This window comes from Salmo trutta, chromosome 7, assembly GCF_901001165.1.
Source record: "Salmo trutta chromosome 7, fSalTru1.1, whole genome shotgun sequence".
Classification (NCBI taxonomy): domain Eukaryota; kingdom Metazoa; phylum Chordata; class Actinopteri; order Salmoniformes; family Salmonidae; genus Salmo; species Salmo trutta.
The window spans coordinates 49,921,901-49,949,654 of NC_042963.1; the positions used below are offsets into that span (position 1 = coordinate 49,921,901).

The 27,754-nt window shown below is 42.5% G+C and overlaps 2 non-coding genes and 1 pseudogene across 2 annotated transcripts; 2 read left to right on the plus strand and 1 right to left on the minus strand.

Annotated features, from left to right (window-relative positions):
• Positions 1-29: 29 nt before the first annotated feature.
• LOC115196626 (two pore calcium channel protein 2-like) lies at positions 30-23,541 on the minus strand (annotated as a pseudogene).
• Positions 11,622-11,693, plus strand: trnap-ugg (transfer RNA proline (anticodon UGG)). Its single transcript has one exon. It is a non-coding gene; the product is annotated as a tRNA-Pro (tRNA).
• On the plus strand, positions 15,047-15,118 carry trnap-agg (transfer RNA proline (anticodon AGG)). The gene has a single exon. It is a non-coding gene; the product is annotated as a tRNA-Pro (tRNA).
• Positions 23,542-27,754: the final 4,213 nt, after the last annotated feature.

The window sequence follows — 27,754 nt, forward strand, 5'->3', positions numbered from 1 at the left end:
TAAAATAAACACGGCAAAGGGGTCCTTTCTTACACGGTATCATCCTCAGAGAAGGTTGGTTCCTGGCTCTGACAGAGCAGCAGCTCAAAAGCTGCCTTGACGCCCAAACTCCTCCTCAGGATGGATGTCTGGGTTGACATCTGCTAAATAAAGGGTTATCAATCAAATTTATTTATAAAGCCCTTCTTACATCAGCTGATGTCACAAAGTGCTGTAAAGAAACTCCTAAAACCCCAAACAGCAAGCAATGCAGGTGTAGAAGCACAGTGGCTAGGAAAAACTCCCTAGAAAGGCCAGAACCTAGGAAGAAACCTAGAGAGGAACCAGGCTATGAGGGGTGGCCAGTCCTCTTCTGGCTGTGCCGGGTGGAGATTATAACAGAACATGGCCAAGATGTTCAAAGGTTAATGGATGACCAGCAAGGTCAAATAATAATAATCACAGGGGTTTTCGAGGGTGCAACAGGTCAGCACCTCAGGAGTAAATGTCAGTTGGCTTTTCATAGCCGATCATTCAGAGTATCTCAACCGCTCCTGCTGTCTCTAGAGAGTTGAAAACAGCAGGTCTGGGACAGGTAGCACGTCCGGAGAACAGGTCAGGGTTCCATAGCCACAGGCAAAACAGTTGAAACTGGAGCAACAGCACAGCCAGGTGGACAGCAAGAAATCAGGCCAGGTAGTCCTGAGGCATGGTCCTAGCGCTCAGGTCCTCCAAGAGAGTGAAAGAAAGAGAAAAAGAGTGAGCAAAAGAGAAAAAGAGAGTAAAAAAAGAGAGAAAGAGAGAATTTGAGAGCATTCTTAACCTGTCTGGGAAAAATGGCAGTATTTTCACGGCTGGATAAAAAACGTACCCGATTTAAACTGGTTACTACTCTTGCCCAGAAACGAGAATATGCATATAATTAGTAGATTTGGATAGAAAACAAATCTAAAGTTTCTAAAACTTTTTGAATGGTGTCTGTGAGTATAACAGAACTCATATGGCAGGCAAAAACCTGAGAAGATTCCAAGCAGGAAGTGGCCTTTCTGCAAATTTGTAGTCCTTCTGTTGCTTGTCTATCGAAACTACAGTATCTGAGCTGTTACGTGACACATTCTAAGGCTTCCATTGGCTCTCTAAAGCCTTCAGAAACCGTATTGAGGCGTCTTCTGTCTCTGGGCAGATAACAGCAGCACAGTTTGTCAGTGGACTGCCTGGTGATAGAGAGATTGGCGATGTGCGAGACCTCGCCATTTTCTCTCTTCCTTTTTGAAAGAATACAGCATTATCCAGTTGGAATATTATCGCTATTTTACGAGAAAAATAGCATAAAAATTGTTTCTAAACAGTGTTTGACATGCTTCTAAGTACGGTAATGGAACATTTTGAATTTTTTTGTCTGGAAATGCTCTCGCGCGTTAACCTTTGGATAGTGACCTGAACACACGAACAAAACGGGGATATTTGGACATAACTATGGATTATTTGGAACAAAAACAACATTTGTTGTGGAAGTAGCAGTCCTGGGAGTGCACTCTGACGAAGAACAGCAAAGGTAATACAATTTTTCTAATAGTAATTCTGAGTTTAGTGAGCCCCGAAGCTGGCGGGTGTCTGAATAGTTAGCCTGTGATGGCTGAGCTATGTACTCAGAATATTGCAAAATGTGCTTTCGCCAAAAAGCTATTTTAAAATCTGACATAGCAATTCCATAAAGGAGTTCTGTATCTATAATTCTTAAAGTAATTGTTATGTATTTTGTCAATGTTTATGATGAGTAATTTAGTAAATTCACCGGAAGTATTGGGTGGGAATGCTAGTTCTGAACATCACATGCTAATGTAAAAAGCGGTTTTTTGATATAAATATGAACTTGATTGAACAAAACATGCATGTATTGTATAACATAATGTCCTAGGAGTGTCATCTGATGAAGATCAAAGGTTAGTGCTGCATTTAGCTGTGTTTTTGTGACAGATATGCTTCCATTGAAAATAGCTGTGTGATTATTTTTGGCTGAGTACTCTCCTAACATAATCTAATGTTTTGTTTTCGCTGTAAAGCCTTTTTGAAATCGGACAGTGTGGTTGGATTAATGAGAGTCTTATCTTTCAAAGGGTGTAAAATAGTCGTATGGTTGAAAAATTGAAATTATTGCATTTGAGGTATTTGTATTTCGTGCCACATTCTTCCATTCGATATTTGGCAAGGCGTTCCGCTAGCGGAAGAGATTGAATTCACACAAAACACAGGATAAGACAGGAGAAATACTCCAGATATAACAGACTGACCCTGGCCCCCCCGACACAAACTACTGCAGCATAAATGCAGGAGGGGTCAGGAGACACTGACCCCTCCTGTTATCATGATCAATACTACTCACATACCTATGGGAAATTGGCTACCCACTGACAACACTCCCTACCCACTTAACTAAATATTTATTAACTTTGTGAAGTACAGTCGACAACAAGCCAGTTACTCACCACTAAGTATCCTCTAAACTGGTTGTATATGATGGCAGTCAGCAGGTTCATCAGGATGTACGTTCCTACAATAGAGTGATAACATAGAAAGTAAGCATTTATTGAACATACAGATTGAATCAATTCAAACAGTTTGAAATATATTTTTATCTAAATACTATTGTAATCAACACAATTGCACAGAAACACATCAAACAAACTCACCAAATGTCACGCTTGTTGAAATGAGTGGACCAAGGCGCAGCATGCGTAGAGTTCCACATTATATTTAATAGTGACACTTACAACAAAGACTATAACAAGCGTGCAGTCACGGCGCGCACAAATCACTAACCAAAACAATATCCCACAAAGCAGGTGGGAGAAAGAGCTTCCTAAATATGATCCCCAATTAGAGGCAACGATTACCAGCTGCCTCTAATTGGGAACCATACAAACCAGCAACATAGAAAATGAATGACTAGAACACCCCCCTAGTCACGCTCTGACCTAAACACCATAGAGAACCGAGGGCTCTCTATGGTCAGGGCGTGACACCAAATCCACTGAAGAGGATGAAGAAGACAGAGAAAACTCTGTTTAAAGTGTAAGCTGGCGTCATCACATTAGAGCAGAGAAAGACATGCCATGTTTAAAATGAAAAGCTCATCCACTTTGACTTACAGCAGTGATAAATTAAAATCTACACTAGCATATGAAAAACTTGTTATGAATAAGCCTACCGTCAGGGTTGTTAGCAGTTGTGAGAAGAACCAAAAGAGACGTAAGAGACCGAGAGAGGTTTTTGAAATAGAACTCCCATTCCATGTTCTTCTCTGGGTTCTAGAACAAGACACATCAGAGCAGGAATCACATAAGAACAATCACTACTTGCTATGTAGACTATGCACTGTGATTAGAATGTTCTATTTGTTTTCACTGATCTGCCCTTCTTGGCAAGGTCTCCCTTGAGAAAGAGGTCTTCTGACCTCAATGGCACCTCCTGGTTAAATAAAGATGAAATAAAAAATAATCAAATATTCTCATGAAATAAATCTTCTGAAAATCCCCTGAAGGCCACTGGCCTTCAACTAAAATTAGCAGATAATTACAAAAAAGACCCAAGGGCCTACATGCTTTAAAAAAAATAACATGATTGTGACGATCGTCGTAAGGAGGAGACCACGGTGCAACGTGGTAAGTGCTCATGATTAATAATTTATTATAACTCAGAACACTAAATCAAAACAACAAACAAAGGAAAATGGACGTCACGTTCTGCAGGCTTTACTGAGCTGTACAAAAACAAGATCCCACAACTGAAGGAGGGAAAAAGGTCTGCCTAAGAATGATTCCCAATCAGAGACAACGATAGACAGCTGCCTCTGATTAGGAACCATACTCGGCTAAACACAAAGAAATAGAAAACATAAAATGCCCACCCCATGTCACACCCTGACCTAACCAAACTAGAGGAAATAAAACGTCTCTCACAGGTCATGGCGTGACAGTACCCCCCACCAAAAGATGCAGACTCCCGGCCGCAAACCTGAACCTATAAGGGAAGGTCCGGGTGGGCATCTACCCGTGGTGGCGGCTCCACCCGCTGATCCCTCCGCTTTTGTATTACCGGACCGTGGATCATCTTCAGAGGAACAGGACTGAAGACCGTCGCCGGATGCTCCGGACCGGGGCACCGTCGCATCCGACAGATGCTCCGGACCGGAGACCGTCGCCGGATGCTCCGGACCGGGGACCGTCGCTGCAGGCTCCATGCCATGGATCGTCACTGGAGGCTTCGTGCCATGGATCGTCACTGGAGGCTTCGTGCCATGGATCGTCATTGGAGGCTCCGGGCCATGGATTATCACTGGAGGCTTCGTGCCATGGATCATCCCTACAGGCTCCGGGCCATGGATCATCTCTGGAGGTTTCGTGCCATGGATTATCACTGGAGGCTCCGGTCCATGGATTATCACTGGAGGCTTCATGCCATGGATCATCACCGGAGGCTTCGGACCATGGATCATCACTGGTCATTTTTACGTGGAGCTGGAATCGGTCTCACCGGACTGGGGAGACGTACTGGAGACCGGGTGCGTAGAGCAGGCACAAGGTATACTGGGCCGTGGAGGCGCACTGGAGGTCTGGAGCTAAGGGCTGGCACAACCCGTCCTGGCTGGATGGTTACTTTAGAGCGATTTTGAAGAACTTACCATGTCCCTGTGTCCCCCAATAGAAAGGTGTTTCTTTTGGAGCCCTGTAATTGTCTGATCCAGAATGAACACCCCCAGGTAGCAGGGGGAAACTCTCCATCATCACCACAATGTTGCTCAACAAGTTTATAATAGGTGACTAAGAAAATAAAGGAAAGGACCGCTTACATTTTGCTCCATCCTTAAACCTTCTCAGAGAGTTAATTTTCATAATCTACACACATCTCACTTAAATGTAGGGTTACTAGGCGTTTTGTTGTTCTGATAGTGCTGTACATGTGGTGTTGTGTCTCTCTTGTTGTTCTGATAGTGCTGTACATGCAGTGTTGTGTCTCTCTTGTTGTTCTGATAATGCTGTACATGCGGTGTTGTGTCTCTCTTGTTGTTCTGATAATGCTGTACATGCGGTGTTGTGTCTCTCTTGTTGTTCTGATAATGCTGTACATGCAGTGTTGTGTCTCTCCTGTTGTTCTGATAATGCTGTACATGTGGTATTGTGTCTCTCTTGTTGTTCTGATAGTGCTGTACATGTAGTGTTGTGTCTCTCTTGTTGTTCTGATAGTGCTGCACATGCAGTGTTGTGTCTCTCTTGTTGTTCTGATAATGCTGTACATGTAGTGTTGTGTCTCTCTTGTTGTTCTGATAATGCTGTACATGTGGTGTTGTGTCTCTCTTGTTGTTCTGATAGTGCTGTACATGTAGTGTTGTGTCTCTCTTGCTGTGATGTGTGTTTTGTCCTATATTTATATTGTATTTATTGTTTTAATCCCAGTCCCCTGTCCCCGCAGGAGGCCTTTTGCCTTTTGGTAGGCTGTCATTGTAATTAACAATGTGTTCTTAACTGACTTGCCTAGTTAAATAAAGGTTAAATAAAAATATATAAAAAATAAAACCAAACAAATTCGTACAATTATTTGTTACTCATTCGCTGAAGACTACAATAAGCAGCATATACAATGGTTGGGAGATGAGAAACTGTAACAAGCGCCTACCTCAGAGTTGGTTCATCTGGACAGTTTTCAATCCTAATATCAATAGTTTTTTTCTGTTGGGAAATAAACTACCATCACTGGGACACACTTCTGTCGACATGAACAGTACATTGCCCAGTGACTAACCAGTGAAACTCTCTCGAAGTGCAATTAATGCAAGCATTTTACACCTCCAGCGCAATAATGGAGAGTTGTGAAGGGCCATAGTGTCAGCTATCTTCAACATTCAGATGGTACCTGTCTATCTATTGAACTCCTCGAACTGCACAAAGAAAATCTTTGTGTCCATGACTGAATTATTAGGAGTTTAGTATAACCCTTTATGCAGAATGTAGAACTTAAAGCACTCAACAGGTGATGTTATATCAGACAATACTGTGTTTCAGAGTCAGTAAAAGAAGCAGTAGAGTTACAAAACAGTCTTTTGATCCACTCAGGAAACAATGCAAAAGCTCATTCATAGAACCACAATTAAAGCAATAACCCGGGAACCCGCTTCCATTACACCCAATATCTATATTTTATCCAGTGACATGGACATAGTTAGGTGCTGAAGGTGTGGGTGAGCATGCAGTTTTGTGACAACTTTCTCTTCAGTAGGCTCTGCTATCTGTTGTCTGAAAAACTAGGGGTCAAAACACAAAGGCAAACCTTACAGGGTACAGTTTGTGAATCAATCAATCAAATGTATTTATAAAGCCCTTTTAACATCAGCAGACAGCAGTTGTCACAAAGTGCTTCACAGTAACCCGGCCTAGTATATATAACCTGTATGAAATCGATCCATTCCTTTCATATCTGAAATGACAAACTTGGCAACAGAACAGAGAGTAACATATTACATAATGCCAAGAGCACACTTCCTGTGTGTTGTCAGATAAGTAATCAAGTGCAGTGGCTGCTGAGATAGCTCAGGTCTGCCAAAAGGCCCAGCGCATACTGCGGCCAATCATCAACTCAATTCATTAACACTAATGGCAGGACCAAAACACAAAGCCAAAGCATAGCCTACCTACAATGTCATGAATGCCAAGCCAAAAGCAGAGCTAAAGCCTTTTCAGGGCAGACCCAAAAACACAAAGCCAAAATAAAAGCCTAAGCTACAACCTGTTCAGGGCAGACCAAAACACAAAGCCAAAATAAAAGCCAAAGCTACAACATGTTCAGGGCAGACCCAAAAACACAAAGCCAAAATAAAAGCCAAAGCTACAACATGTTCAGGGCAGACCCAAAAACACAAAGCCAAACTAAAAGCCAAAGCTACAACCTGTTCAGGGCAGACCCAAAAACACAAAGCCAAAATAAAAGCCAAAGCTACAACATGTTCAGGGCAGACCCAAAAACACAAAGCCAAAATAAAAGCCAAAGCTACAACATGTTCAGGGCAGACCCAAAAACACAAAGCCAAAATAAAAGCCAAAGCTACAACATGTTCTAAAAACACGGGTGTTACTGGTCCTACCTGAACATCAGCTGGATGGTACTGTCATGACGTGGCCCTCTTTGGGTACAGCGAGCACTATCTCCCTCTCTCTGCACCATCCCCCTCTCTCTCTCACCACCTCTCTCTCTTCCCCCTACACCCAGGCTCTGTTAGGCAGGTCATAAAGTCCTAGAGGAGTTTCTCTCCTCATGGCCAGAGTATTGAGAGAGTGAGTTTCACAGGAGAACAAAGGAACCTCTTCCACATCACAGAACTTGAGAACTGAACAATGTCCATGTTTTGGAGAATGTGTACACGGTCGAGGAAGACTCCAGCTACGACCGGTCCATTTCATTTAATGTTTGTGAAACTCATGAGAGACAGTACAGCCACATTACCAGAACTCTGTTTATACAAGAGTCTCAGTTGTGAGGCTTGCATCTAATTGTTGTATAAAATGAATGAGTAAAGATGAAACTATTTGTGAAATTATGTAATGTGATTATTAACTGTTTAATGAAGGAAAGTCCAATTCCCTTTGGAGTTTAACTAGGTCATAGGCCCGCCCCATGAGCATAGACATTGACCTGGCATCAAGGGACAGCCCTCTTCTGCTGTTACGAATATAACCCCCACCTGAAGGATTTCTTATCAGACCAGCTTACCTCGATTACCACGAGAGGGCTAAGGTTTGAGTAGATTGCTGAATCTTTTAACCATACCACGTGGTTAAACTCTGAGACTATCAATCCGATAGAATAAGAGCAAATCTTTGATACTAATTACTAGTCTGCGGGCTAGGAATTCTATACCATTGAATGCAAAGGTCGACAACCGCCGAAACATCTTTTCTATAACAACAGTTCTGAATGGGACTCTGAACTGTCCATTCTAACCACGGAAGAGAGAAAGTGTGGACAAACTCTCCAACAGAAATGAACTTTCCAACAGAGATCACGACGACACACTGAGCGTAAATATATATATAGATTGCAATTATTCCCGAAGGAGTGAGCGTTCATCTGCGAAGGATTAGCATTTTAATTGTTAGAATTATCAACTGTGTAGTGTCTTATCTTTCGCGCCCTTCTCAGTCCCTTTGTCTACCAAGCCGCCATGCCGGTTTAGCCCACTAGGGCACATCCCCTATCATTTCCTTGTAACCATATCTACTTTGTTTGTTTGTGTGTGCATTTCTGTGATTATTTAGTTAGTTAATAAATAAATAAATGATTGAGACAATTGATGTATGGATGATTCTTAGTGAAGACTGGGTTTGTGCAGATAACCAACAATTTATGACTTTTGGAATGAGTCTAACGTGAGGTAAAGAATAATTAATTAATTAGAAGACTAATTGATCAGATATTAAAGTATCTGAAAGTTATATTAGGAAAATTCTAACTTTGTAATCTGAATATTTTCCTTGGTGCCCCGATTTCCTAGTTAATTACATTTACATGATTAGAATAATCACGTAATAATAATGACAGAGAATTGATTTGATAAACTAACAGTCTTCGGTTTTAATGATGCCAAAGACACGACAGTAGTCTCCAAGTCTGTCCTCTCCATATTACGGGTTGATTGAAGTGCCTTTGAATGGGGTATGGTAGTATGTTCCGGGAGCACTGGTTTGAGTGTGTCAAGAACTGCAGCGCTGCTGAGTTTTTTACGCTCAGCAGTTACCCTTGTGTATTAAGAATGGTCCACCACCCAAAGGACATCCAGCCAACTTGTGTTAACTAACCTCCAGACGAGCTTCAATGCCATACAACTCTCCTTCCGTAGCCTCCAACTGCTCATAAATACAAGTAAAACTAAATGCATGCTCTTCAACCGATCGCTGCCTACACCTGCCCGCCCGCCCGCCCAACATCACTACTCTGGACGGTTCTGACTTAGAATATGTGGACAACTACAACTACCTAGGTGTCGGGTTAGACTGTAAACTCTCCTTCCAGACTCACATCAAACATCTCCAATCCAAAGTTAAATCTAGAATTGTCTTCCTATTTCGCAAAACAAAGCATCCTACACTCATGCTGCCAAATATGCCCTCGTAAAACTGACCATCCTACCGATCCTCGACTTCGGTGATGTCATTTACAAAATAGCCTCCAATACCCTACTCAACAAATTGGATGCAGTCTATCACAGTGCCATCTGTTTTGTCACCAAAGCCCCATATACTACCCACCACAGCGACCTGTACGCTCTCGTTGGCTGGCCCTCGCTTCATACTCGTCGCCAAGCCCACTGGTTTCAGGTCATCTACAAGACCCTGCTAGGTAAAGTCCCGCCTTATCTCAGCTCGCTGGTCACCATAGCAGCGCCCACCTGTAACACGCACTCCAGCAGGTGTATTTCACTGGTCACCCCCAGGGTCAATTCCTCCTTTGGCCGCCTCGCCTTCCAGATCTCTGCTTCCAATGACTGGAACGAACTACAAAAATCTCTGAAACCGGAAACACTTATCTCCCTCACCAGCTTTAAGCACCAGCTGTCAGAGCAGCTCACAGGTCACTGCACCTGTACATAGCCCATCTATAAATAGCCCAAACAATTACCTCATCCCCTACTGTATTTATTTATTTTGCTCCCTTTCACCCCAGTATTGTCACACCCTGACCACAGTCAGATGTTATTTTCTATGGCAGAGTAGGTCAGGGCGTGACAGGGGGTGTTTTGTGTTTTTCCATGTTTTGTAGTTCTATGTTTAGGTTCTAGTTTTCTATTTCTATGTTGGGGTTTTTGGGATGATCTCCAATTAGAGGCAGCTGGTCCTCGTTGTCTCTAATTGGAGATCATACTTAAGTAGGGTTTTTTTCCACCTGTGTTTGTGGGTAGTTGTCTTCTGTTTAGTTTTCTGTACCTGACAGAACTGTGCACTTTCATTTTCTCTTTGTTATTTTTTCTTGAGTGTTCTGAGTTAAAATAAATATTCATCATGAGCAATCAACACGCTGCGCTTCGGTCCCCTCTCTACGACAGCCGTTACAAGTATTTCTACTTTGCACATTCACCTACTGCAAATCTACAATTCCAGTGTTATTTAATTACTATATTGTATTTACTTCGCCACCGTGGCCCTTTTATTGCCTTTACCTCCCTTATCTCACCTCATTTGCTCACATTTTATATAGACTTATTTCTCTACTGTATTATTGACTGTATGTTTGTTTATTCCATGTGTAACTCTGTGTTGTGTGTGTCGAACTGCTTTGCTTTATCTTGGCCAGGTTGCAGTTGTAAATGAGATCTTGTTCTCAACTTGCCTACCTGGTTAAACAAAGATAAAATAAATACACTTCCTGTGGCTATGGAACCCTGACCTTTTCACCAGACATGCTACCTTGTCGTGCTGCTGATCCAGTTTCAACTGTTCTGCCTGCGGCGATGTAACCCTGACCAGTGACAATGCTGGCCATCTGTGAACGTTTGAACATCTTGAACTGTTCTGAGGACAAATGGGGGTGCAACTCAATATTAGGAAGGTGTTCCTAATGTTTTGTACACCAGATGTTTATTCATTTAGATTTTGTGGTACCTTTGTAAGGACCAACGTTGGAGATGAGAAGCAGGTATGGGGAGTCAACATTTAATCAGGAACAAACAGGTAACAAGAGAGGCACAACGTCAGCACAGCGGGTAAAAAAATACATATGACAATCAATGTTGAAGCAGGGAACAGAGCGGGGAACCAGACATGTATAGGGAAGGTAATGACAGAGGTGATAGAGTCCAGGTGAGTCCAATAGTCGCTGATACGCGTGACGGGGGAAGGCAGGTGTGAGTAATGGTGGCAGGAGTGCGCAATGCTGGGGAGCCTGTTGCCCTCGAACACCAGGGGGGAAGAGCGGGAGCAGGCATGACAAACTTAAGATGAGTGATACTCACTGCAAAGTCAAAGTTGTTTGACCAGCAGCCAAGCTGTTCATAAGAACCACATTGTAGAGTTTTGTTTACAATCATTGTCATGATTCTGGGGTCGGTGGTAGTGCTGTAAGAAATAGATAATAGATAATAATAATAGATAATAGATAATAGTTACTTGCAGGTGCTATGATAGAGCCTTCGAACAACCAGACCCCAAGCACAGCAAACACATAATAAACCACCTGCAAACAAAGACAGCACTTCTTTACAATCGTACCAGTTTAACAGCTCTGGTATGACCTATGTTATGTACTGGTTTTGACAGTGTTATGTAGCCCTTATGACAAAGGGGTCAAGTAAAGTGTTCCTGAATATGCTGTGGTAAGGTTATAGTTCTACTGGATATTTCAGCTCATTTGTGTTGAATATGCCTTGGGCAAGATATTATTGACCTATGCAGCATAGACAAAATATAAATATATAATAAGATATGGCCTCGTTAATCTGAGAAATGTAATGTTTTCAACTTTACTATAGTGATGATGCTGTATAAATCACCACTAGAGGTGAGTAAAGTAACAAAGTTTCAATAAGGACACGCCTCAGTTTTCACTTGACATCAGTGACAGGGCAGAAAGGGCGTCTGTGTTTACCTTTCCTTCAACAAGGCTCGTTGGTCTAGGGGTATGATTCTCGCTTTGGGTGCGAGAGGTCCCGGGTTCAAATCCCGGACGAGCCCTTCTTTTCTGAACACTACAGGCTCAATGTACTATCCAAGATAATGATAGTCTACTTGGGTAAGTGGAGCAGACTGTGCATATTCAGTAGAAACAGTGACAGTCAGTCATGTAAAGGTTTCTATAACAAAGACCAGGCTCACAGGATACCAATGTCAACTATTTTGTATTATGAGAACTAGCCGACTGACGAGTCGTATAACTGGCAAGCCTTATTCATAAATACTCTTATCTGTCAGCCACTGAGAAACGTCCATATAGTTTTATTTGCGGCTGTAACACTATAGTCCTGGATAGGTCTCAGTCCTCATAATGCAAATGATAACCTACAACACTTAAGATGTCAACCACAGACAACGGTTTTATTTGCAAATCTGACAATGTACTGTACACTGAGTGTACTAAACAACAGGAAAACCTTCCTAATATTGAGTTGCATTCCCTTTTGCCTTCAGAAAAGCCTCAATTCGTCAGGGGCATGGACTCTACAGGGTGTCTAAAGTGTTCCACAGGGATGCTGTCCCATGTTGACTCCAATGCTTCCTACAGTTGTGTCAAGTTGGTTGGATGTCCTTTGGGGGGTGGACCATTCTTGATACACACGGGAAACTGTTGAGAGTGAACAAAACAGCAGAGGTGCAGTTCTTGACACTCAGACCGGTGTGCCTAGCACCTACTATCATACCCCGTTCAAAGGCACTTCAATATTTTATCTTGTCCATTCACCCTCTGAATGGCACACATACAGAATACATCTTGAGGCTTAAAAATCCTTCTTTAACCTGTCTCCTCCCCTTCATCTACACTGATTGAACTGAATATAACAGGTGACATCAATACGGGATGATAGACTTAAACTGGATTCACCTGATCAGTCTGTGTCATGGAAAGAGCAGGTGTTCATAATGTTTTGTACTCAGATCTTTAATGTAACCTTTATTTAACTAGGCAAGTCATTTAAGAACAAATTCTTATTTACATGGCGGCATACCCTGGCCAAACCCGAACGACGCTGGGCCAATTGTGCACCGCCCATTGCGACTCCCAATCACGGCCGGATGTGATACAAATCCCGGACGAGCCCTCCTTTTAAGAAGTCAAATGACTTACAGACTACACACAGCCTATATGACAGACTACATACAGTCTATGACAGACCTGGTAAGTCTATGTCATGGAAAGAGCAGGTGTTCCTAATGTTTTGTGCACTCAGTGTTTGTAAAATTTCCCAAAAGTGTCAGTTACCACTAGAGGGCAGTCTAATAGCAAAAACCTGCCACATCACAGATTCTGGAAGTTCACTCACAGGCTTATGAGGAGAAGGGGATGGGAAAATTGTAACGATAGGGTGGGTTTCCCTAAGCAGGCTTGTTGGTTTAAGGGTATGCTTCTCGCTTAGGGTGTGAGTAGTCCTGGGTTTAAATCCCAGATGAGCCCACCTTTTGAGAAAATATGTGATAGATGTATTTATGGTTGTCCTAAGTGAGTTAGTATATTGAAAGATCGCAAACAAAGTGGGGAGAAAAATCTTACCAATAGGAAAATGGTAGACTGTAAGTAGCAAATATGGATATCTGTAGGCCCTTTGGTAAAACAGAGATATAAAACAATTTCCAGTCAGTATGGAATATAATGTACAGTGTCGTAATGTCAACGAGTGTCTTTGAATTGTGTGACAGACGGTAATATAGATACATCAACTAGAATCTTCTCTAAATTGCCCATGCTTCAAAATGGACCCTGAATTATCCTTACATACATAATGTAATACTGTCCCAGACCTGCTGTTTTCAACTCTCTAGAGACAGCAGGAGCGGTAGAGATACTCTCAAAGATCGGCTATGAAAAAGCCAACTGACACTTACTCTTGTGTTACTGACTTGTTGCACAGTCGACAACTACTATGATTATTATTATTTGACCATGCTGGTCATTTATGAACATTTGAACATCTAGGCCATGTGCTGTTATAATCTCCACCCGGCACAGCCAGAAGAGGACTGGCCACCCCTCATAGCCTGGTTCCTCTCTAGGTTTCTTCCTAGGTTTTGGTCTTTCTAGGGAGGTTTTCCTAGCCACCGTGCTTCTACACCTGCATTGCTTGCTGTTTGGGGTTTTAGGCTGGGTTTCTGTACAGCACTTTGACATATCAGCTGATGTAAGAAGGGCTATATAAATAAAATGTATTTGATTTGATACTGAACTGCACCTACCAGTGAAAGAACTGTGAGAGATCCATCAAATACGTTACTCCCATAGGACACATATCCTGTCCAGCCAAATGCTACCACCTTCAGCTCCATCTCCAGCAGGTAGTAAAGGATGAAGAAACAGTTGATTGTCTGAAAAAACACAGATCAGTGGAGGCTGCTGAGGGGAGAACGGTTCATAATAATGGCTGGAACGGAGCAAATGGAATGGCATCAAACCATCTGTTTGATACCATTCCACCGATTCCCCTCTAGGCAAAACCACGGGCTGGTCCTCCCAATTAAGGTGCCACCAACCTCCTGTGACAGAGATACATATAAAGTCTGAATTGCACGGAGCTATTGACATAAACTGTGCAAGACCCTTACCTGCTATACATGAGTCAGTCATGTCGGCAGTGCACTGCAGGTACAGTAACTAATATCCACTTGTAACTACTACTTGTAGTACATTTTACCATCAAATGGTCTTAAATGTTGAGCTTCTAAATAGTAGTTGTCTCGTTCAGAGATTCTACTCACAGTCAATCACCAGGAGAATCTGGAGGAACATTGATGATGCTTAGATGCATATACAGTAGACTTAATACATGCATATACTGTACATGACCTTTGACCTTACACATTTTCTAAAAATGGGATACAATGCACCCCTGTAAATTCGGAAGAAACACTCATTTTTAGACCAGAGACATCAAATGCAGAGAAGGTGAACAAAATGGGTCAGGGCTTATGTCTACTGCCTTTCCAATTGAATCTAAAGATGATCAACAACAGAAATAGATAGGACTTATCTTTGTGTCTGTGACAGCCTCAATGGCTCTGCCCATGCTATCTCCATTTTAAAGTAGTCAATTGTCTTCAATGGCTGATTGCTCCCAACTCATAGGAATACCCACCCAGTTGACTAATTTAAAATAGTGGAAGCCCTCAAATGCAATGTCCGTTCCAAATTGCGTTTTATCCATGATGAGTCCTCTGTCTGTTTCCATTTGATCAATATGTCTGTGCAGAGTTTAGAACAGCCACTAGGTGGGAGTCTCTGAGCAGTTTTACTGAGCATTCAACAGTATTAACTTGCCAGGAATTCCTTATACATGTGGCATGCAGTGGAATTTAAACTCTTGGTTGTTGTCACTATGACGGGCTCGTTGGTCTAGGGGTATGATTCTCGCTTAGGGTGCGAGAGGTCCCGGGTTCAAATCCCGGACGAGCCCTCCTTTTAAGTTGTCAAATGACTTACAGTATAAACTGGCCTATATAGAGTGTACATTCACTAAAGCATCTATCAACAATATGACTGTGAATAAGTAGCCTGGAATCTTAACTGATAAGCTCTGTTTCAATATTGTTATGGTGAAACAAAGCATGTCACTTAGGATTCCAGGCTAGTGTCGTAACTAAGAGCTGTTAGGATCAAGCAGAAACAAACATTTAAGTTAATTCATAAAATATTGTGACATAGTGAACACAGATGCAGACAACATTGGCCAGGGCCACAGCATTCCCCACCACAGTGACATAATGCTGACTAAACATATACTGAACCTTGCACAGGAACTTAGACGAGTACTCAGACAATGTAGGATGCTACAGAGGAAAACAATGACTTTAATATCCTGTTCAATCTCCTTTCACAATAACTTTTCAGGTTTGCTTCTGTCCAAATTTTTGCTTCCGTTGCAAATGCAAGCACAAAGGCAAATGATGAAAGTCTGACTTTTGACATACCAAAAGTGCTCACAATTCAGAGGTGTGGCCATGTACATATATAACTTCATAAAACAATGTTTTTTAACGCTATGTATTACAGTATGTTGTTTCAGGTAAGGTGGGAACCATCTTACCTTCATGATGGCATCTCTGTAATAACCTTTCATCTGAACTCTCCTCATCACCTTCAGGACTGTCTGGACCATAATACACTCAACTGGAACACAGTGGATATTATTTTATACATACAGTAAGCGCTCCACCATTTTGCTGTTGTATATTAATAAAATAAACACAGCAAAGGGGTCCTTTCTTAAACGGTATCATCCTCAGAGAAGGTTGGCTCTGACAGCTCAAAAGCTGCCTCCTCCTCAGGATGGATGTCTGGATTGACATCTGCTAAATAAAGGGTTATCAATCAAATTTATTTATAAAGCCCTTCTTACATCAGCTGATGTCACAAAGTGCTGTACAGAAACTCCTAAAACCCCAAACAGCAAGCAATGCAGGTGTAGAAGCACAGTGGCTAGGAAAAACTCCCTAGAAACGCCAGAACCTAAGAAGAAAACTAGAGAGGAACCAGGCTATGAGGGGTAGCCAGTCCTCTTCTGGCTGTGCCGGGTGGAGATTATAACAGAACATGGCCAAGATGTTCAAATGTTAATGGATGACCAGCAGGGTCAAATAATAATAATCACAGTGGTTTTCGAGGGTGCAACAGGTCAGCACCTCAGGAGTAAATGTCAGTTGACTTTTCATAGCATCTCTACCGCTCCTGCTGTCTCTAGAGAGTTGAAAACAGCAGGTCTGGGACAGGTAGCTCGTCCGGAGAACAGGTCAGGGCTCCATAGCCACAGGCAGAACAGTTGAAACTGGAGCAGCAGCACGGCCAGGTGGACTGGGGACAGCAAGGAATCAGGCCAGGTAGTCCTGAGGCATGGTCCTAGGGCTCAGGTCCTCCAAGAGAGTGAAAGAAAGAGAAAAAGAGTGAGCAAAAGAGAAAAAGGGAGAGTAAAAAAGAGAGAAAGAGAGAATTTGAGAGAATTGAACCTGTCTGGGAAAAAGGGCAGTATTTTCACGGCTGGATAAAAAACGTACCCGATTTAAACTGGTTACTACTCTTGCCCAGAAACGAGAATATGCATATAATTAGTAGATTTCAATAGAAAACAAATCTAAAGTTTCTAAAACTGTTTGAATGGTGTCTGTGAGTATAACTGAACTCATATGGCAGGCAAAAACCTGAGAAGATTCCAAGCAGGAAGTGGCCTTTATGCAAATTTGTAGTCCTTCTGTTGCTTGTCTATCGAAACTACAGTATCTGAGCTGTTACGTGACACTTTCTAAGGCTTCCATTGGCTCCCTAAAGCCTTCAGAAACCGGATTGAGGCGTCTTCTGTCTCTGGGCAGATAACAGCAGCACAGTTTGTCAATGGACTGCCTGGTGATAGAGAGATTGGCGATGCACGTTCACGAGACCTCGCCATTTTTCTCTTCCTTTTTGAATGAATACAGCATTGTCCTGTTGGAATATTATCGCTATTTTACGAGAAAAATAACATAAAAATTGATTCTAAACAGCGTTTGACATGCTTCTAAGTACGGTACTGGAACATTTTTTAATTTTTTGTCTGGAAATGCGCTCGCGCGTTACCCTTTGGATAGTGACCTGAACGCACGAACAAAACGGGGATATTTGGACATAGCTATGGATTATTTGGAATAAAACAACATTTGTTGTGGAAGTAGCAGTCCTGGGAGTGCACTCTGACGAAGAACAGCAAAGGTAATACAATTTTTCTAATAGTAATTCTGAGTTTAGTGAGCCCCGAAGTTGGCGGGTGTCTGAATAGTTAGCCTGTGATGGCTGAGCTATGTACTCAGAATATTGCAAAATGTGCTTTCGCCAAAAAGCTATTTTAAAATCTGACATAGCAATTCCATAAAGGAGTTCTGTATCTATAATTCTTAAAGTAATTGTTATGTATTTTGTCAATGTTTATGATGAGTAATTTAGTAAATTCACCGGAAGTATTGGGTGGGAATGCTAGTTCTGAACATCACATGCTAATGTAAAAAGCTGTTTTTTGATATAAATATGAACTTGATTGAACAAAACATGCTTGTATTGTATAACATAATGTCCTAGGAATGTCATCTGACGAAGATCATCAAAGGTTAGTGCTGCATTTAGCTGTGTTTTGGGTTTTTGTGACATATATGCTTCCTTTGAAAATAGCTGTGTGATTATTTTTGGCTGAGTACTCTCCTAACATAATCTAATGTTTTGCTTTCGCTGTAAAGCCTTTTTGAAATCGGACAGTGTGGTTGGATTAATGAGAGTCTTATCTTTCAAAGGGTGTAAAATAGTCGTATGGTTGAAAAATAGAAATTATTGCATTTGAGGTGTTTGTATTTCGTGCCACGTTCTTCCATTCGATATTTGGCAAGGCGTTCCGCTAGCGGAACGTCTAGATGCAAGATTGAATTCACACAAAACACAGGATAAGACAGGAGAAATACTCCAGATATAACAGACTGACCCTGGCCCCCCCGACACAAACTACTGCAGCATAAATGCAGGAGGCCGAGACAGGAGGGGTCAGGAGACACTGACCCCTCCTGTTATCATGATCAATACTACTCACATACCTATGGGAAATTGGCTACCCACTGACAACACTCCCTACCCACTTAACTAAATATTTATTAACTTTGTGAAGTACAGTCGACAACAAGCCAGTTACTCACCACTAAGTATCCTCTAAACTGGTTGTATATGATGGCAGTCAGCAGGTTCATCAGGATGTACGTTCCTACAATAGAGTGATAACATAGAAAGTAAGCATTTATTGAACATACAGATTGAATCAATTCAAACAGTTTGAAATATATTTTTATCTAAATACTATTGTAATCAACACAATTGCACAGAAACACATCAAACAAACTCACCAAATGTCACGCTTGTTGAAATGAGTGGACCAAGGCGCAGCATGCTTAGAGTTCCACATTATATTTAATAGTGACACTTACAACAAAGACTATAACAAGCGTGCAGTCACGGAGCGCACAAATCACTAACCAAAACAATATCCCACAAAGCAGGTGGGAGAAAGAGCTTCCTAAATATGATCCCCAATTAGAGGCAATGATTACCAGCTGCCTCTAATTGGGAACCATACAAACCAGCAACATAGAAAATGAATGACTAGAACACCCCCCTAGTCACGCTCTGACCTAAACACCATAGAGAACCGAGGGCTCTCTATGGTCAGGGCGTGACACCTAATCCACTGAAGAGGATGAAGAAGACAGAGAAAACTCTGTTTAAAGTGTAAGCTGGCATCATCACATTAGAGCAGAGAAAGACATGCCATGTTTAAAATGAAAAGCTCATCCACTTTGACATTACAGCAGTGATAAATTAAAATCTACACTAGCATATGAAAAACTTGTTATGAATAAGCCTACCGTCAGGGTTGTTAGCAGTTGTGAGAAGAACCAAAAGAGACGTAAGAGACCGAGAGAGGTTTTTGAAATAGAACTCCCATTCCATGTTCTTCTCTGGGTTCTAGAACAAGACACATCAGAGCAGGTATCATATAAGAACAATAACTACTTGCTATGCAGACTATGCATTCTGATTAGAATGTTCTATGTGTTTTCACTGATCTGCCCTTCTTGGCAAGGTCTCCCTTGAGAAAGAGGTCTTCTGACCTCAATGGCACCTCCTGGTTAAATAAAGATGAAATAAAATATTATCAAATATTCTCATGAAATAAATCTTCTGAAAATCCTCTGAAGGCCACTGGCCTTCAACTAAAATTAGCAGATAATTACAAAAAAGACCCAAGGGCCTACAAGCTTAAAAAAAAAACATTATTGCGACGATCGTCGTAAGGATCGACCAAGGTGCAGCGTGGTAAGTGCTCATGATTAATAATTTATTATAACTCAGAACACTAAATCAAAACAACAAACAAAGGAAAACGGACGTCACGTTCTGCAGGCTTTACTGAGCTGTGCAAAAACAAGATCCCACAACTGAAAGAGGGAAAAAGGGATGCCTAAGTATGATTCCCAATCAGAGACAACGATAGAAGAAATAGAAAACATAGAATGCCCTCCCCATGTCACACCCTGACCTAACCAAACTAGAGGAAATAAAACGTCTCTCACAGGTCATGGCGTGACAGTACCCCCCCTCAAAGGTGCGGACTCCCGGCCGCAAACCTGAACCTATAAGGGAGGGTCCGGGTGGGCATCTAACCATGGTGGCGGCTCCACCCGCTGATCCCTCCGCTTTTGTATTACCGGACTGTGGATCGTCTTCAGAGGAACCAGACTGGGGACCGTCGCCGGATGCTCCGGACCGGGGACTGTCGCCGGATGCTCCGGACCGGGGACCATCGCATACGCCAGATGCTCCGGACCGGGGACCGTCGCATCCGCCAGATGCTCCGGACCGGGGACCGTCGCATCCGCCAGATGCTCCGGACCGGGGACCGTCGCCGGATGCTCCGTCGAAGCAGGCTCCAAGCCATGGATCGTCACTACAGGCTCTGCGCCATGGATCGTCACTGGAGGCTCCGGGCCATGGATCATCACTGGAGGCTTCGTGCCATGGATCATCACTGGAGGCTCCGGGCCATGGATTATCACTGGAGGCATCGTGCCATGGATCATCCCTACAGGCTCCGGGCCATGGATCATCTCTGGAGGTTTCGTGCCATGGATTATCACTGGAGGCTCCGCACGATGGATCATCACTGGTCATTCTTACGTGGAGCTGGAATCGGTCTCACCGAACTGGGGAGACGCTCTGGAGACCGGGTGCGCAGAGCAGGCACAGGGTATACTGGGCCGTGGAGGCACACTGGAGGTCTGGAGCTAAGGGCTGGCACAACCCGTCCTGGCTGGATGCTTACTTTAGCCCGGCAAATGCGGGGCGCTGGCAAAGGACGAACTGGGCTGTGAAGGCGCCCTGGCGACACAGTGCGTAGAACTGGCGCAGTATATACTGGGCCGTGGAGGCCCACTGGAGGTCTGGAGCGTATGGCTGGCACAACCCGTCCTGGCTGGATGCTCAGTTTAGCCCGGCAAGTGTGTGGCGCTGGCACAGGACGAACTGGGCTGTGAAGGCGTACTGGCGACACAGTGCGTAAAGCTGGCGCAGGATATCCTGGTCCGAGGAGGCGCACTGGAGACCAGGAGTGCTGAGTCGGCACAATCCATCCTGGCTGAATGCCCCCTCTAGCACGGCAAATGCGAGGCGCAGGCACAGATCGCACCAGGCTATGAATGCGCACTGGCAATATAGTGCGCATCACAGCATAACTCGGTGCCTGACTGGTCACCTGCTCCCTACTGTAAGCACGGGGAGTTGGCTCAGGTCTGAACCCTGACTTAGCCAATCTCCCAGTGTGCCAATCTCCCAGTGGCTGCCTCTCGTGCTTGCCTCGTTGCCGTGCTAGTTCCTCATCTCGTTGCCGCTCTGCTCTCGCTGCCTCCACCTGTTCCCATGGGAAGCAATCCCATCCAGCCTGGATCCCCTCCCACGTCCAGGATCCCTTGCCGTCCAGGATGTCTTCCCAGGTCCATGTCTCCTGACCACGCTGCTTGGTCCTTTTGTGGTGGGATCTTCTGCGACGATCGTCGTAAGGAGGAGACCAAGGTGCAGCGTGGTAAGTGCTCATGATTAATAATTTATTATAACTCAGAACACTAAATCAAAACAAAAAACAAAGGAACAAGAACGTCACGTTCTGCAGGCTTTACTGAGCTGTACAAAAACAAGATCCCACAACTGAAGGAAAGAAAAAAGGCTGCCTAAGTATGATTCCCAATCAGAGATAACGATAGACAGCTGCCTCTGATTAGGAACCATACTCGGCTAAACACAAAGAAATAGAAAATATAGAATGCCCACCCCATGGCACACCCTGACCTAACCAAACTAGAGGAAATAAAACGTCTCTCACACGTCAGGGCGTGACAATTATAGTAATGTTCACACTATCCAATCAATAAACAGATACTGGGGATGTTACTGTACCTCTCACTTTGTGAATAGCAGCATTCCAAACATGGTGAAGACACACAGGTGGAGAACCACTAGTAAGATCAAACTGGAGAGAAGAAGAAAGCCCTATAGTCAGCCAAAATGAAGGACCTTTTGCATTTCTGTATTCACTAATCATTTGACTCAATTCAATACCATTACCTTGTTATTTCTGGTATTGTTCTTTTGATGCATTTCAACGTCTTCTTCATCAATTATGAGTTGTGAAGAGGAAGAATGGCCGAAGAAGTTTTCTGATTCTCATAGTCTACGACACAAATGATGCAAAACATATCAGGACAGAAGAATCAGATGACCTTTCTACTTCATGAAACAAGCTTACTAAGTGTTGTACACTCAATATACTGTAGAATAGAATAGAATATGATTACATGAAAAAGCATATCAAGGTCCCAGAGGAGAGATTATAAAGGGGTATACATTTGACTTTGCTTACGTCATCACAAGCCATGTTCAAGGTCAGGGTCCGGTCAGTGACAGACACTGAGATGACCACCATGTAGCCCACCAGCCATTTACACTTCAAAAACTCCTCATGACGTATCAGGAACCTCTACAAAAAGAGTAAGGAGGAATCCCTTCCAACAAATAGGCTACTGATCCTCACAGCAGTAAATTTAAGATGTCATGTAGCTTATGATGTGCCTAGTAATCTACACTCTTAGAAAAAAGGGTTCCAAAAGAGATCTTAGGCTGTCCCTATAGTAGAACCCTTTTTGGATCCATGTAGAACTATTTTTGGTTCCAGGTAGAACCCTTTTCGGTCCCAGGTAGAACCCTTTTTGGTTCCATGAAGAACCATTTGGGGTTTCATGTGGAATCCTCTGTGGAAAGAGTTCTACATGGAATCTAAAAGGTTCTACCTGGAACCAAAATGGTTCTTCCTGGAACCAACAATAGTTCTTCAGAGGGTTCTCCTATGGGGACAGTCGAAGAACCATTTTAGTTTTTTTTCTAAGTGTATGAAATTGATTGAGAAATGTACTCAAAAGCTGCATAACCATGACATGACACATGATCAATAGATATCTGATGATAACGGAATAATATGTTATATTAATAGTATTTGTTTAATAGTATTAAGGTATTACAGAGTGTAGTAATAGTTTTATTTGGTGGTTCACTACATCAGAAGTAGATTTAGAGTGTATATTACCTTAACGATGAGGTGGAACGTGAATATGAGAAGGCAGATGATCTCGATGCCCTCGGTGAGGCCACATGGGGGTTCCCAGAGGGTGTGTTTAGAACACAGGCCAGAAGTGACAGACAGGGAGGAGGGCCTCTCAATGAAGGCCAGGGCCAGGATGACAAATATCACCACATTCAGGTCCCTGAGGGCACAGAAGAAAACTGTTATGGGTTATAACTAATATGAAACAAGAACAGTAGACATTTCATGTCCTGTTCTGTAGGGCTGTAGATAGCCTACACTAGAAAGTAACATGACTAGAACACACTTTTCACCAAGCAGATTGTGTCCGGTTCTATCCATTGATTTACTCATTGTACTTACTTACTAAAGAAAGCATTAACTATTTTTACTGTCAATAAATAAAAAAAAGTTAAGTAGATATGGTAAGAGCAGTAATCAAGAGAGAAACAGAGCGGCTGTACATGAAAAAATATATATATTTACCATTGACAGAGCCTGGAGTAGTACCATCTGTAAAGTCCTATTGATCTTGGGTCCATGTGATGGTTGATAGATCAATACTACTACTATAAGGAATGTAAACAAATGTACTACAAAAGTGTTGATAAACAAAGTAATGTACAGAAACTGTATTTAAAAAGCAGCTAATGGTGGAAAATAGCAAGTTATTCCTAAATGTACAGCATCTTCGTTGAGGACCACAGCCTGTTGAATGTACAGCTCCTCATCTGTTTGAAAGGGAAACATGGGTAGAACATGGGTTTAATTGAATGATCTTACTCTGTGCAGGTGCGTGAGAGAGAGAGAGCGAGCGATTTTGAAGAACTGACCATGTCCCTGTGTCCCCCAATAGAAAGGTGTTTCTTTTGGAGCCCTGTAATTGTTTGATCCAGAATGAACACCCCCAGGTAGCAGGGGGAAACTCTCCATCATCACCACAATGTTGCTCAACAAGTTTATAACAGGTGACTAAGAAAATAAAGGAAAGGACCGCTTACATTTTGCTCCATCCTTAAACCTTCTCAGAGAGTTAATTTTCATAATCTACACACATCTCACTTAAATATAGGGTTACTAGGCGTTTTGTTGGTCTGATAGTGCTGTACATGCAGTGTTGTGTCTCTCTTGTTGTTCTGATAATGCTGTACATGCAGTGTTGTGTCTCTCTTGTTGTTCTGATAATGCTGTACATGTAGTGTTGTGTCTCTCTTGTTGTTCTGATAATGCTGTACATGCAGTGTTGTGTCTCTCTTGTTGTTCTGATAGTGCTGTACATGCGTTGTTGTGTCTCTCTTGTTGTTCTGATAATGCTGTACATGTAGTGTTGTGTCTCTCTTGTTGGTCTGATAATGCTGTACATGTAGTGTTGTGTCTCTCTTGTTGTTCTGATAGTGCTGTACATGCAGTGTTGTGTCTCTCTTGCTGTGATGTGTGTTTTGTCCTATATTTATATTGTATTTATTGTTTTAATCCCAGTCCCCTGTCCCCGCAGGAGGCCTTTTGCCTTTTGGTAGGCTGTCATTGTAATTAACAATGTGTTCTTAACTGACTTGCCTAGTTAAATAAAGGTTAAATAAAAATATATAAAAAATAAATCCAAACAAATTCGGACAAAAATGTGTTACTCATTCGCTGAAGACTACAATAAGCAGCATATAAAATGGTTGGGACATGAGAAACTGTAACAAGCGCCTACCTCAGAGTTGGTTCATCTGGACAGTTTTCAATCCTAATATCAATAGTTTTTTCTGTTGGGAAATAAACCACCATCACTGGGACACACTTCTGTCGACATGAACAGTACATTGCCCAGTGACTAACCAGTGAAACTCTCTCGAAGTGCAATTATTGCAAGCATTTCACACCTCCAGCGTAAAAATGGAGAGTTGCGAAGGGCCATGTCCTCCTTGCTGCTTGCCCCAAACCATCAGTTTGCTTAACCCTAACACTGTTCCATAGGTCTAATGTTGGATATAGGCCTACCACATAGTGTTTGATGTGCTGTGGTTTTCTCTGTGGCTCACAGACTCCAGCCCTAATGCTCCAGCCTCTGCCTCATGGGAAAAGGGACAATGGCCTGCTATTAATTGCAAGTGATGATTTAATAACTCAATGGTTCTACCTGAAATACAATAATCCACAGCCAGATACCATTACTGATGATTTAATAAATACCTATGCCTGCCTGGCCTGGTGAGTTGGTCTACTGTTTGGCTGTCTCCGAATCCAGATCATCTTCTGTGTAAATAATATCTCCATATTATGCTGTTAACCAAAATGAAACTACAAATCCCAAGGTGCTAAGCAGTAAATTTTCAATCCTCCACTAATCTTATCATCGCTGGTTTTGAGTTCCAGGATCAGAGCCGAGTGACTATCACAGAGTAATATGTGCATATAGCTATCAGTACGGTAGAGCCCTGTACATGATTGACGGTGTGCTTCACTTCGGCGAGGCTCTAAACATTCGGAATAAGGCACTAAACATTCGGACTAAGGCACTAAACATTCGGACTAAGGCACTTCACTCTGAAAGAGTCTGAGTGAAAGGCAACCTACCTCACCAGTAATGAATACACAGTAACTAGAGAAAGATTCATAGTGAAAGTGAACTTTCCTCACCAGTAATGAAAACACAGTAACTTTGAGAAAGAGCCATAGTACAAGTGAACAATGTCAAGTCAGTGGGAGAAACAAGCTGTTTTAGTGCCTGTGTAAGCCCACTGTATTTCTAGAGAAAGAGCTGCACAAAGGAAAGGTAGAGCTAGCCAGAAACACAACACTCAATTGAAAGTTGAGACACAAGTTGGTATGTTTTTTCACAGAGAGAGTAGAGAGATGAAGTCACCCAGTTTCCAAAGCCCCAGCAGCAGCAAACCTAACCACCCCCCATGTCATCAGCTATCTTCAACATTCAGATGGTACCTGTCTATCTATTGAACTCCTCGAACTGCACAAAGGAAATCTTTGTGTCCATGACTGAATTATTAGGAGTTTAGTATAACCCTTTATGCAGAATGTAGAACTTAAAGCACTCAACAGGTGATGTTATATCAGACAATACTGTGTTTCAGAGTCAGTAAAAGAAGCAGTAGAGTTACAAAACAGTCTTTTGATCCACTCAGGAAACAATGCAAAAGCTCATTCATAGAACCACAATTAAAGCAATAACCCGGGAACCCGCTTCCATTACACCCAATATCTATATTTTATCCAGTGACATGGACATAGTTAGGTGCTGAAGGTGTGGGTGGGCATGCAGTTTTGTGACAACTTTCTCTTCAGTAGGCTCTGCTTTCTGTTGTCTGAAAAACTAGGAGTCAAAGCACAAAGGCAAACCTTACAGGGTACAGTTTGTGAATCAATCAATGAAATGTATTTATAAAGCCCTTTTAACATCAGCAGACAGCAGTTGTCACAAAGTGCTTCACAGTAACCCGGCCTAGTATATATAACCTGTATGAAATCGGTCCAAACCTTTCATATCTGAAATGACAAACTTGGCAACAGAACAGAGAGTTCCATATTACATAATGCCAAGAGCACACTTCCTGTGTGTTGACAGATAATGTAATCAAGTGCAGTGGCTGCTGAGATAGCTCAGGTCTGCCAAAAGGCCCAGCTTATTCTGCGGCCAATCATCAACTCAATTCATTAACACTAATGGCAGGACCAAAACACAGAGCAAAGCCAAAGCATAGCGTACCTACAATGTCATGAATGCCAAGTCAAAAGCAGAGCTAGAACCTGTTCAGGGCAGACCCAAAAACACAAAGCCAAAACAAAAGCCAAAGCTAAAACCTGTTCAAGGCAGACCCCAAAACACTAAGCCAAAGCTAAAACCTGTTCTAAAAACACTGGTGTTACTGGTCCTACCTGAACATCAGCTGGATGGTAGTGTCATGACGTGGCCCTCTTTGGGTACAGCGAGCACCATCCCCCTCTCACCACCTCTCTTTCTTCCCCCAACACCCAGGCTCTGTTAGGCAGGTCATAAAGTCCTAGAGGAGTTTCTCTCCTCATGGCCAGAGTATAGAGAGAGTGAGTTTCACAGGAGAACAAAGGAACCTCTTCCACATCACATAACTTGAGAACTGAACAATGTCCATGTTTTGGAGAATGTGTACACGGTCGGGGAAGAATCCAGCTACGACCGGTCCATTTCATTTAATGTTTGTGAAACTCATGAGAGACAATACAGCCACATTACCAGAACTCTGTTTATACAAGAGTCTCAGTTGTGAGGCTTGCATCTGTTGTATAAAATGAATGAGTAAAGATGAAACTATTTGTGAAATGATGTCATGTGATTAAAAACCGTTTAATGAAGGAAACTCCAATTCCCTTTGGAGTTTAACTACGTCATAGGCCTGCCCCATGAGCACAGACATTGACCAGGCGTCATGGGACAGCGCTCTTCTGCTGTTACAAATATAACCCCCCCCTGAAGGATTTCTTATCAGACCAGCTTACCTCGATTACCACGAGAGGGCTAAGGTTTGAGTAGATTGCTGAATCTTTTAACCATACCACATGGTTAAACTCTGAGACTATCGATCCGATAGAATAAGAGCAAATCTTTGATACTAATTACTAGTCTGCAGCTAGGAATTCTATACCATTCAATGCGAAGGCCGACAACCGCCGAAACATCTATTCTATAACAACAGTTTTGAAAGGGACTCTGAACTGTCCATTCTAACCACGGAAGAGAGAAAGTGTGGACAAACTCTCCAACAGAAATGAACTTTCCAACAGAGAGCACGATGACACACTGAGCGTAAATATATATATATAGATTGCAATAATTCCCGAATGAGTGAGCGTTCATGTGCAAAGGATTAGCATTTTAATTGTTAGAATTATCAACTGTGTAGTGTCTTATCTTTCGCGCCCTTC